The 10,733-nt window shown below is 49.6% G+C and overlaps 1 protein-coding gene across 2 annotated transcripts in view; it reads right to left on the bottom strand.

Annotated features, from left to right (window-relative positions):
* Window positions 1–3,659: 3,659 nt before the first annotated feature.
* The window catches only part of KHDRBS3 (KH RNA binding domain containing, signal transduction associated 3), a 154,608-nt gene continuing 147,534 nt past the window's right edge, over window positions 3,660–10,733 (bottom strand). The window contains exon 10 of one of the 2 annotated variants that reach the window (XR_009053817.1): window positions 3,660–4,214. The gene's annotated coding sequence lies outside the window, so the exon portion shown is untranslated. The remainder of the gene's footprint in view (window positions 4,215–10,733) is intronic. The other variant, XR_009053816.1, reaches the window with a different exon arrangement.

Raw genomic sequence — 10,733 nt, 5'->3', positions numbered from 1 at the left:
GACGGGTTTCGTGGAAGACAGTTTTCCCATGGGGGTGGGGGGGATGGTTCAGGCGGTGATGCCAGTGATGGGAACCAGCACATGAAGCTTCCCTCGCTCACCTGCTGCTCACCTCCTGCTGTGGCCTGGTTCCTAACAAGCCTTGGCCCGGGGCTTAGGGACCCCTGCTCTGGAGGATGCCCTGTGCCGGGTCACCGCCGTGAGCCAAAATGAGGGACAATTTGGAGGCAGTGTGTTTAGGGCAAGGGCAGAGCAAGGGCAAGAAGTCATCTGGGGCAGGCTGCCCAGGAAGGTGCCATCTAGAGGCAGTTAGGCGCAGACATGGGCACCAGGAGAGAGGCCAGAGCCAGGTGCCTGGAGAGCAACTCTAGAAGTCACCACGAAGCAGGAACACGGACAAGAAGCTCTTAGGTTCTGCACAGAAGCATCCTTTTGCCAGAGCTTCTCATCATGCAATGCAAAAGCACCATGCCTGTGTCACTTTGCAGAAGATTTAAGTCCCACTGAAGGCAGGGCTGCTGGGCTAGCAGAAAGCAGAACTCCTCTGGCACAATGGCCATGATTTTCACACTTCCACGAAGGCACCCCTTTAAAAACCTAGCTCTAAGGGTCGAATACAGTTAAATACGCATTGAAATAGCCATCAGCTGTTATTTTTAAGACCACGGGAAGTCGCTCAGATGGTGTAAAAATCGAACACTAGAATGGCTATCTCAGCCTGCCATGCTTGAAAGCTGCTGATAACAAGACAGACAGTCAAGGAGGAACTCCCGCTGAGATGAACCAAATCCAGCTTAGCTGCAGAGACGTAAAGCTGAACTTCAAATCCTAAGACTTCTGTCCAGTTGCTCTGTGCTAACCCTGCCCTCCACGCCTCCTCCCCAGGCCTGAGGAGTCACATTCAGAGAGCCCTTGCTAGGGGTCCGGCCCAGGGCTGAGCTGGGGACACTGTCACCCTGATGAAGCGGGTCCTGCAGGGCCATGAAGCCAGCACAGGACCCATGAGGAGGCTGGTGACTCTACAGCAGAAGCAGAGAGACGGCCAGGCCGACAGGGTGCGTGTGCGGAGGTGAGGCGCGATGAATGGGACCATCAGTCTGGCTGGAAGGCCCGGAGCAGCCCCCCGTGAGGGGGTCGCCCGGGGGGCACACGGTGCACAGCATTGGAGGGGACGCGTGGGGCGCCAGGCCTCCCCAGCCTGGTGTGCAGAAGTCAGAGCTCCCTGACGGCGGCCGCAGGGGGCGTTTCAGGCTGGACAGGAAGGTGGGGCCAACTCACCGAGGGCCTGGGGGTCAAGCGGGGAAGCTGCGGGCGCCCCGAGGGTGCCGGCCGCGCCTCTGAAGGGCGCTCTCACACAGCCGTGGCAGCAGACGCCCCGGTGCACGTGCCGGCCCTGGCCTCTGAGCTGTCCCCAGTGCCCCGCCCCCCCACCCCCACCCCCCGCGCGGCTGTCGGCCAGGCCCGTCCCTGTGCTGTCGCGGCACCGCACCTCCCCGGCACCCTCACTCTCCCCACACGCTCAGATTTCTCATCCTGACCCCACAGCCCTCTCCAGCCACGCTTCAAAGCGGACTCCCTGGAAGAGGTGACCGCACCGCCAGGCCTCGCTTTACTGCGCTTCGCAGGTACTGCATTTCCTCCAGATGGAAGGTTTGTGGTAACCCTGTGCTGTCAGATGGTGGTTCGCATTTCTTAGCAATAAAGTATTTTTAAAGTATGTATTTTGTTTATTTAGACATGATGTTTTTGCTCACTTAACATGTTTCCACGGCACTGTGTACGCACTGGGAAACCAAAACCTCTGTGACCTCCTTTACTGCCATGTTGGCTTCACTGCAGTGGTCGGGAGGCGAACCCCAGTATCTCCAGGTCTGCCTGCCCCATTCTCTCCGGAGCCTGCCCCAGCTCTCACTCTGAAGCACAGCATGGCCTCTATGCACCTACCGTGTCCAGTCTTCCTCACGCCGCCTGCCCCCTGCAGCAGAGGGTCACGGCCCTCCTCCGGGAAACCCTTTCTACATGTGCCTTGGGGGCAGGACTCTTGGTTCTCTCCTTACCTCCTGGCAGCTCGTTCCTGGGCTCTGGTTCTTGGCCACCTCACTGACTTGAACATGCTGTACATTCCCTGGCCTGTTCCCTGATGTCCACACTCGGAACACACCTTACATACCTGCAATCTAATGGTTCTCAAATCCCCAGCTCCCGCTGCGATCTCCCCTCAAAGTCCAGATCTGAATCTTAAACAGTTCCTTCTACAATCTTCCCATCTCAGAAGGAAGCGACTCTATTTTCCCAGTGGCTCTAGATCAAAATCTCTGCATCATCCAACTGCTACTTTTCTGGACCTCACATCCAACCTGTAGGCTGGGTCTTATCGGCTCTTCTTTCTAAGTGCGTCTCAAGTCTGGCCAGCCCTCGGGACTTGCAGGGAGGCCACCCTGGCCATGCTAGCATTCCCTCTTACCCTCACCGCAGGGGTTTCTAACGGGTCCCCCCACCTTGCTCCACTACAGCCGCCTCTCAGCGTGGTGACGCCAGAGATTCTGCTGAAAGAGACGTCCGACGGTGTTCCTCAACGTGCTGACGGCTCCTGCTGAAGTAAAGCTCAGAGACGGCCCTCCACGCTCTGGCCCCGTCGTCGCCCTGACTTCCTTCCCACATCCTCGTGGCTCCCCCAGCCCTCGTGTTCCCACCTCAGGATGCTGGCACTGTTAGTGTCTTGACGTGACTCATTTTCTTTACTATTCTAGGTCCTGGCTGAAACGTCACCTTATTACTCCCTTATGGCCCAAGGTCAAGTCTAACCTCTCTTCCTGTGACTGTGCTGTCGCCCCAGCTCTTTCACTGCCTGGCAGCCTCTGGTTTGTGGGTGATGGTCTGGCTCTGCCCACTGGAATGTAAGCTCCTCGAAGCAGGATGCCCTCTGCTCTCTCACAGGCAGGGATGTAGGAGATTCTCAGTAAATGTGCGTGCAGTGAATTAAGTGACACAGGCAGCACAGGATGAGGCCAAGATGAAGGTAGCAAGAGTGGGATCGGGAGAAGGGAACAGACAGGAGGTGAGTCAGAAGGTTCAAATCCCTGGGATTTCACTTGCAGTTTTCCGACTCAGTAGGGAAAGGCTGCAGTAGGAAAAGGGAGCTCAAACTCTTCCCCATTTACGACCCTCTGGCTCACGTCCTGAAGCTCTTCCTTGTTTAGAATTAATGCCACACAGAGGGGTGTGCTGACTGTGCTCTGATGGGCGCCCACACCCAGTGCACCCTCTGGGACATGGGCCTTCATTCCTTGCACCTCTGAGATGGAGAAACACGTATCTGACAAGTGCACTGCAGGAGAGGAAGATCATGTCTTCAGGACGTATCATGAGAACATAAGAAAAGCGAACCTATTAGAAGTTGTTCTGTGCTTTCAACACAATGCTCCCAACACGAGACCCTGTGAAAAGTGAATTCCTTGAGGAAACGTGTCTTTGAGGTAAGAAAGTGACACTTTAACAGTGCACAGACTGTTTTCGAAATTCCCAGGCTAGGAAGCGTGTTGTGTGAGCTTCTAGCAGAAGGAATAAAACGCATCCTCCCGGGGCACGCTGAATTAAAATCACAAAGCACCCGTGAATGACGAGAAGAGAAGGAACGGAACAGTACTGTCCGCGGGGATGGTGACCTTTATTACAGAGGAATGGAAGTCGGGTTCCACTCTGGCAGTGCCACTCTGCTTCCGCAGAAGCCTCTGGAATTAACCCTTTATGCGGCAGCAGCCTTTCGGCATAACACATTCATACTCATCGCCCCATAACTGAGATGGATAAATCCTTTTCAAATCTGGAATTTGTGCCTAGTCTTGACTTCTTGCAGTGAGTGGCAGCCGTATATGGTTCTCAAGTGTGCAGAGTTCAGAGTTGGGCTGAAATAACAAGCCTTTGTTTTTCTAGGTTTATATTAAAGTAGAAGAGATTGAGATGGGCAGCCTTTATTAAATAATACACAAATCATTTGTTTTCTGTTATTAGGAGACAGTGAGATTGATTTTCTTTCCCTTTTTTAAACAGGCTTTCCAAATTAAAAAGTATACTGTTTTATAAAACATTTCATGAACCACAAAATTGTGCAAAAAAAAGAGATGATTTTCCAGTTCTCAAGTGAATTTGTTTACTGACTAGGCACGTTGGTGAGTTGACTATTCTTAAACAGTCCATAATTGGAAGGAAAGTTCCTGAAAGAGAGGAAAATGAAATATATTTGTATACATCAAGAAACAAGTAATTATTTACACTCTGTTGGGAATGGCAGGATTTAGGCAGAAGAAGCAGGCAGGGTGAAATTTAATAGAAATGAGATTACTTATGGAAAACAATGCAAAACAGTATTACAGAAATTAAGGACATAAAGTATTCCTGTTCAGTACGGCAGATGAATGATGCAGCAGTGTGAGGATGATCAGAATACTACCCACTAGGACACTTATGGTCTGCTCTCAGAATGGCCAGGACTTTTTCATATGGAACTTCCAATATTAAAAAGTGTGGTGACTTCCTATGGATACACACTGGCACTGTCCTTGCCTTCTTGTCACCTGAGAAGAGACTCAGCTTTCAGGTATATTTAAAAAAAAATTTATTAACTAACACCAAACAACAATATATTTTGATGTGCTAATTACAACAAAATTGTTTCAAAACCCAAGTGGCAATCGGAAGGAAACCAAAGAGAACCTAATCACAATGGAGACATGGCCACCACCATGCTTCCTCCTCACGGCTCTGGTCACAGCTGCTCGGGCAGGGGGGTAGGAGGGGACCTTCTTCGTGGCCCCTGTGACCCGGTCCTGCCAACCCCACCTGCCTCTCCCTCCATCGGCACCGGCACTGGCACCTTACATTCCAACACCTACCTACTTGTCCCTAGACACGTGATGTCCCTCCCTGCCTCCCCGACCTGCGGAGCCTGTCACCTCTGACATTTCCTCCTCCCTTGTCTGCTTCAAGATTTTGACTTAACTTGAAAGCCCTCTTCACGTTTCTCCTCCTCTGTGAAGCCTTTCCATCCTCACCCTTTCTCGGCCAGAGCTTGTGACCTGAGCCTCTGCACCCCCTCTGCCGTCACCTGGCCTGCCATGACCACACGCGGTGCTGGGGACAGTGAGCCTCGGCCCGCACACGGCACCGGTGTGCTAGGACGGGCCAGGCACAGACTGTTATTTTAAAGGCTAATGCTTTAAAGAGGTGAACAGCTAATACAGTGTATCTATTGATCAGGGTATCATTTAATTCATCAATGCATATTTCTTGAATGGCTTGATGACTACAAGTCCAAGTTACACGTGACGGACTTGCTCTTGACCCTCGAGGACTTACTGGGGGTGCAGGACAAGCCACGTGTCCATCAGCATATCAGAATGAGGGGTTTGCCACTCGGGCGCTATCAGCCAGGACTCTCAGAGTGAAGAGAGAAAAGGGGTTTTGGGCAGAAGGAGAAAGAGAAGATCCTGGGGACCTGTAGGCTCTGAGGACCCAGAGGAGACGACGAGGTGGGCAGAGAGGGAGGACAGAAGGGCCAGCTGGAGGCTGGTTTCCTCGGAGAGACCGTGGGCCCCGCAAGAGCAAGGCCTCCCTTTCCCCGGGTGTGTCCGCAGTGCTGAGCACAGGGCCTGCTGCTGAAGGCCGGCCTCAGACTCCATCTGCTCGTGAAAGGAGGTTCTAGGCATGAGTGGAGACCACCGGGAGCCTGAGGAAGGGTGATCTTTAACAATCCCTGCAGGACATGCCAGGTGCGTCCAGAGCTCCCCTCACTCATTGACACGGGGACCAGCCCACCACCGCGGGAAAGACACTGTGAACCCACTTTGCACAGAGGAGCTTTCGGTGTGGCTGTAGGTGCCAACAGTTGTATGTCAGAACGGATAGTACAGCACTGCACGTTCACGTTTCCTTCAGAAAACCATATTAAGATGCACCATTACCTCCACAGGGAGCAACGCAGTAATAACCATAAGAAAATGTAAGGACTCAATGAATCTATTTTAGAAACTTCGTCTACAGGGGTATACAAACGCACACAAGAACAGAGATGAGGGGCTATGCTTTCTAATGAGTGCAAAATACTGGAAGCAAAATGACGTCTCTGCCAACAGTTGTTTAAATTATGGTTCATTCATACAAATATTATTCAGCCAGTAAAAAGAAAAACATACCTTTATAATTTAAAATGATAGAAAATGAACTCAAAGATATACTCTAGAGTGAAACACAGAGGCAGAAAGCAGTGTTACTGTTCTGTATGTAAAAAATAGTAATAATTAGAAAAACATACACTTTGCTTCTGCACAGACTCTCTCTGAAAAATACACAAAAAAAACAAGACCAACAGCTAGCTGCCTCTGGGTGTTTGAGGTCGGGGTGGGACTTAAGATCAACTTTTCATTGCACACTCCTGCCGAAGTTTTGGATTCTGTACCAAGCAGATGTATCACCTACTAAATAAAGGGCATATTTTTGTTTTCCAATTTCACTTTCCCCACTGAAAAAGCCAGAGCTTACCGAAGTAAATTATCTCATTTCCACTGATAAACCAAATGAACAATGAGAAGTGCTCAGGTCAGTGCTGTAGGAATCACAGGGTCCTGTGCTCACTGATTCACTGAGTCATTCATGCCTCAGTGAGCACAGGCAGTCAGTCCCCGCTTTGTGCCAGGCACTCGCTGGGATCTGGACGGAAAGTCAAATGAGACATGGTTCCACCTTTAAAGAAGCTGAAGTGGTGCCGCTGTGAGAAAGACAGACACGTCAGCAGCAAGAGAGCAGAGACCCAGCTTCAGGATGACACCTCCAGCCCTGCTCCCATCACGGCTGCGGCTGCTCATTGATTCCACCTCCCTGTTCCAAGAGCCTCTTAGGTGCTAGGAACCGTGTTTGGGAGCAGACGTGGGGAGGTGAGGAAAGGAATGGGTCTTGCCTTGGTGGTCAGGTGAGCTCTTATATACATACACGCATGTGTGAATGACAACATTTCACAACCTGGCAAATTCTTGTCCAATGGAAGAATGACTCTAACTTGACCCCATGAGGCCGATGAAGTCCTAATCCACTGTCCTGTACCAGGAGACACTGCACCACCTCGTTCATTTCACTCACCACATACATGATGGCTGCGCTAAGACATGGTACCTGCACTGAGGCTGTTCACACTTGGGGCTGGGGTAGGAGGGTGGAGAGGAGAGGAAACAGTCAATCACAGGACCCTGTTTTGCAGATTCAGAGCCATCAGGGCCCTCCAGTAGGGATTCTGCAACCAGGCCAGAGGTGGAGACGCTGGGACAAGGAGGACTTCCTGAGGGAGGTGATGTTTTAAGTCTCACTCCAGAGTTGGACAGACCAGTAACGACCAGCCTCATTGAGGTGGGGGGAAGAGTAAGGAAGTGTGATTTCAGGCAGAGAGTGGCACAGATATCAGAGCCCCCTGAGGGCTGCTCGAGAGCAAGGCTGGCACAGAGTGAGGTCGAGAGCAGCGGTGGGGGGAGTGGGTGCTGGAAAGGCAGGCAGGACCGCGACCGTGCACTGGGAGCCTCGGAGGCTCACACTCAGACAAGAAGAACAATTACAGCACTCGGTGCTGGTCCCTGCACGGTAACTAGCTTCTTGGAATAAGAATCTTGTTCAGAATCCACTTCAACGGGATGGGATCTTCCATTAGACAAGGGGGGGATGCAATTCAGATTTTAAAATGTCCCACAGCCTTTCTCACAGGTGGAAACAGAATCGAGCATAAAGCAGATTTTATTTTAAACATGATGGATTTTTTCCTTTCTGATCAATATAAATAGTATATCACTATAAATAGTAGATATGATTTGCACACGAAATAAACTTTATTATTTATACTTATCACATATAACCTATAAAGTGGCTTAACTTGGCTAGATTTTTGACTACATTTTAATTTTTTTCGTCAAATTGTCAGTTTTAAATTCTGGGACCTGTTTCTCTGCACATAACTAGAATTACTGTCCAATTTTGAGTTAGACTATCTGAATTGTAACACTATATACATGAGTGACCTTTTTCTTCCTTTTTTTGGGTCTCTGCTAACTATTCCTAACCACCCCAACAATGCCTGTCAGGAATCCCACTGATCACACCGACACTGTCATGCTTCCACACTCACTGATGTGCTCCATAAACACTTAGGCTGCCAAACACTGTGCTAAGAGATGGAACAAGAGGAGGAAAAGGTTAGGCCCCTGTTTTTTAAGGCTCTCCCTGTCTGGCTATCAGATCAATAACCAGTGCAAACAGAGCTTAGTAAAAAGCTCTTGTTGGAACACAGACTGGAAAAGGCACTGTCTCTGCCCAGGGAGATGCAGGAGAGCAAGCTCCTGGGCTGAAAAGGATACTACGTTTCAAGGTGGACTCACCACAGTTAAGCTTCTTAGCAGGGCCTGCAAGATCCTTCATTAAGTGTCCCTTGCCCATGCAGACAGCATCATCTATTGCTTTCTTTAACCGAAGTTTCTAGATAAATGTTTTCTTATAATCCAAGCATCTGCATAAACAAACACGAGCAGATACCCAGGTTTGTGCCAGGCATGCTCCTCATCTTCACAGCAGTGCTGAGGCAGATCTCGCTATTGTGTCCACTTTATGGACAGGGAAACTTAGACTGAAGTTCAGAGAGGTTAAGTAACAAAGCTGGTAAAGGACAGAGCTGGGTATGATGCTTCCAAGAAGATCTTCCCTATGTGGTTACCTTCTACTGGTTCTTACACCCCTACTGGCACCCTTCCCACCTCCACCACCCTGCCTGGCATCCGTGTGTCTCCCATGTGCCATGTCTGTCACGGCCCGACTGCGCCTTCCCTGCCCACTTCCCCAGCAGACTGCCATGTCCACCAGCACTGCGTTTCCACTGTCTGCAGCACAGCAGATGCTCAGCCAGTGTGTCTGAATGAACACAGGTACTTATTCAACTTGGAATATCTTGAACAAAGGAAGATTCAGAACCTAACTACAGGGACTTCCCTGGTGGCTTAGTGGTTGAGAATCTGCCTGCCGATGCAGGGGACACGGGTTCCATCCCTGGTCCAGGAAGATCCCACATGCTGTGGAGCAACTAAGCCCGTGTGCAACAACTACTGAGCCTGTGCTCTAGAGCCTGTGAGCCACAACTACTGAAGCCCATGTGCCTAGAGCCCACGCTCGGCAACAAAAGAGGCAATGGCAATGAGAAGCCCTCACACCACAACGAAGAGTAGCCCCCACTTGCCACAACTAGAGAAAACCTGCGCATGCAGCAACAAAGCCCCAACAGAGCCAAAATAAATAAATAAAATAATTTTTAAAAAAATTAAAAAAACAAAAACAAAAACAAAAGAACCACAGCCAAAGAATCTCTCCAGGAGGGAACCTGAGGCAGGGTGGGTTAGAGACAGGAGGGGAGGTTATCAATCACAACACGGGCCAGCACTCAGTGTTGTGGGGTTACTTGTAGGAATACAAGGTAACAAAAATTAGCCCCCGCCCTCAAGGAGCCTTTAATCTAATGGGGAGTGAGCACTAGTCCACAGAACAGACAGCGTCACAGAACGGTCAGGAACAAAGCCTGGATCAGAGTGGATGGTTCAAAACTGGCTCCACCAGTTACAGGGCTTCGGAGCCTACTCAGTGATTTCACCTCTTGAAGCTTAAGCATCTTCCTTCGTAAAATGGAGATGACACTCACCTTCTTATCGTTATAAGGATTCAATGAAATCATTTATAGAACGTGATTACGCACAGGCTTGGTTATTAACGGCAACTTGTAACCAACCTAAGTCATATGCTATCAATACTAAAATGAAGAGGTATACACTGAGCACACTATTTCAGAGAGCACGGAGGGACTGTGATCTAACCAGTGAAGACATCATGGAAGGGAGGGCACGGTTTCCAGGGGCAAAGGCCCGGGGCAGCAAGTGCTGGTGTGCCGTCTGCCACCTCCACCCATGCTGAACTACTTGAGTTTTGTAAGGTCCACGTCCTCTAGACCTTTGTGATCCTGGTGCCTCCTCTGTGTCTGGGGAAGCAGTCGTGCTCAGTAAACGTTGTCGAATGAGGAGATGCACGAACCCCAAGGGGGCAGACAAAGGCTGGGGGAAGACGAGGGAAGGTGCAGTGTGCGCTTAGGGACAGGAGATGGCTGCTGGTCTGTAAGTCTTCCTATTGAAACAGGGAGAAATGAGGCTCAGGAGACTATTTGCTAAATAAGGGGAGCCCTCAAAAGCCAAGCAGAACTGTCCAAGAGCACTCCTGGTGGTTCCGGACCCTGCTGGTCAACACCCCTTTTAAAAGTCCAATGGAGCTATGGAGTCTTCAAAAAAATGAAGAGAAACGTGAAACTGAACAATTCCTATGAATTAGCTCTGAAGACTATATGGAGGGTTTACCCTCTAGGGACCTGTCCATAATTTCTGACTGAAGACATCTACACTTACTATTCAATATGCCAATTCCTAAAAGAAAATAGTGAAAAAAATTCAATATAACATCGCACATTTAAAAAATGTGTTATATATCACATTCCCTTTCTGTTAGAAGAGAAGCACCAAAAAAAACCCCCAAACAAAAGATCCCAAAAAATCACCCCACCCCCCAAAACAAAAAACAAATATTTATTTTGATTTATGAGAGTAAAGAGAACTATTTTCTTTCCTAAGAGTAATTTAATCATTTCAGGCTAATGTTGGCATTTAACAACAACA

The sequence above is a fragment of the Hippopotamus amphibius genome, chromosome 5, assembly GCF_030028045.1.
Source record: "Hippopotamus amphibius kiboko isolate mHipAmp2 chromosome 5, mHipAmp2.hap2, whole genome shotgun sequence".
Lineage (NCBI taxonomy): Eukaryota > Metazoa > Chordata > Mammalia > Artiodactyla > Hippopotamidae > Hippopotamus > Hippopotamus amphibius.
The sequence above is the reverse complement of the archived record's forward strand: the minus strand, read 5'-3'. Positions and strand labels throughout refer to the sequence as shown.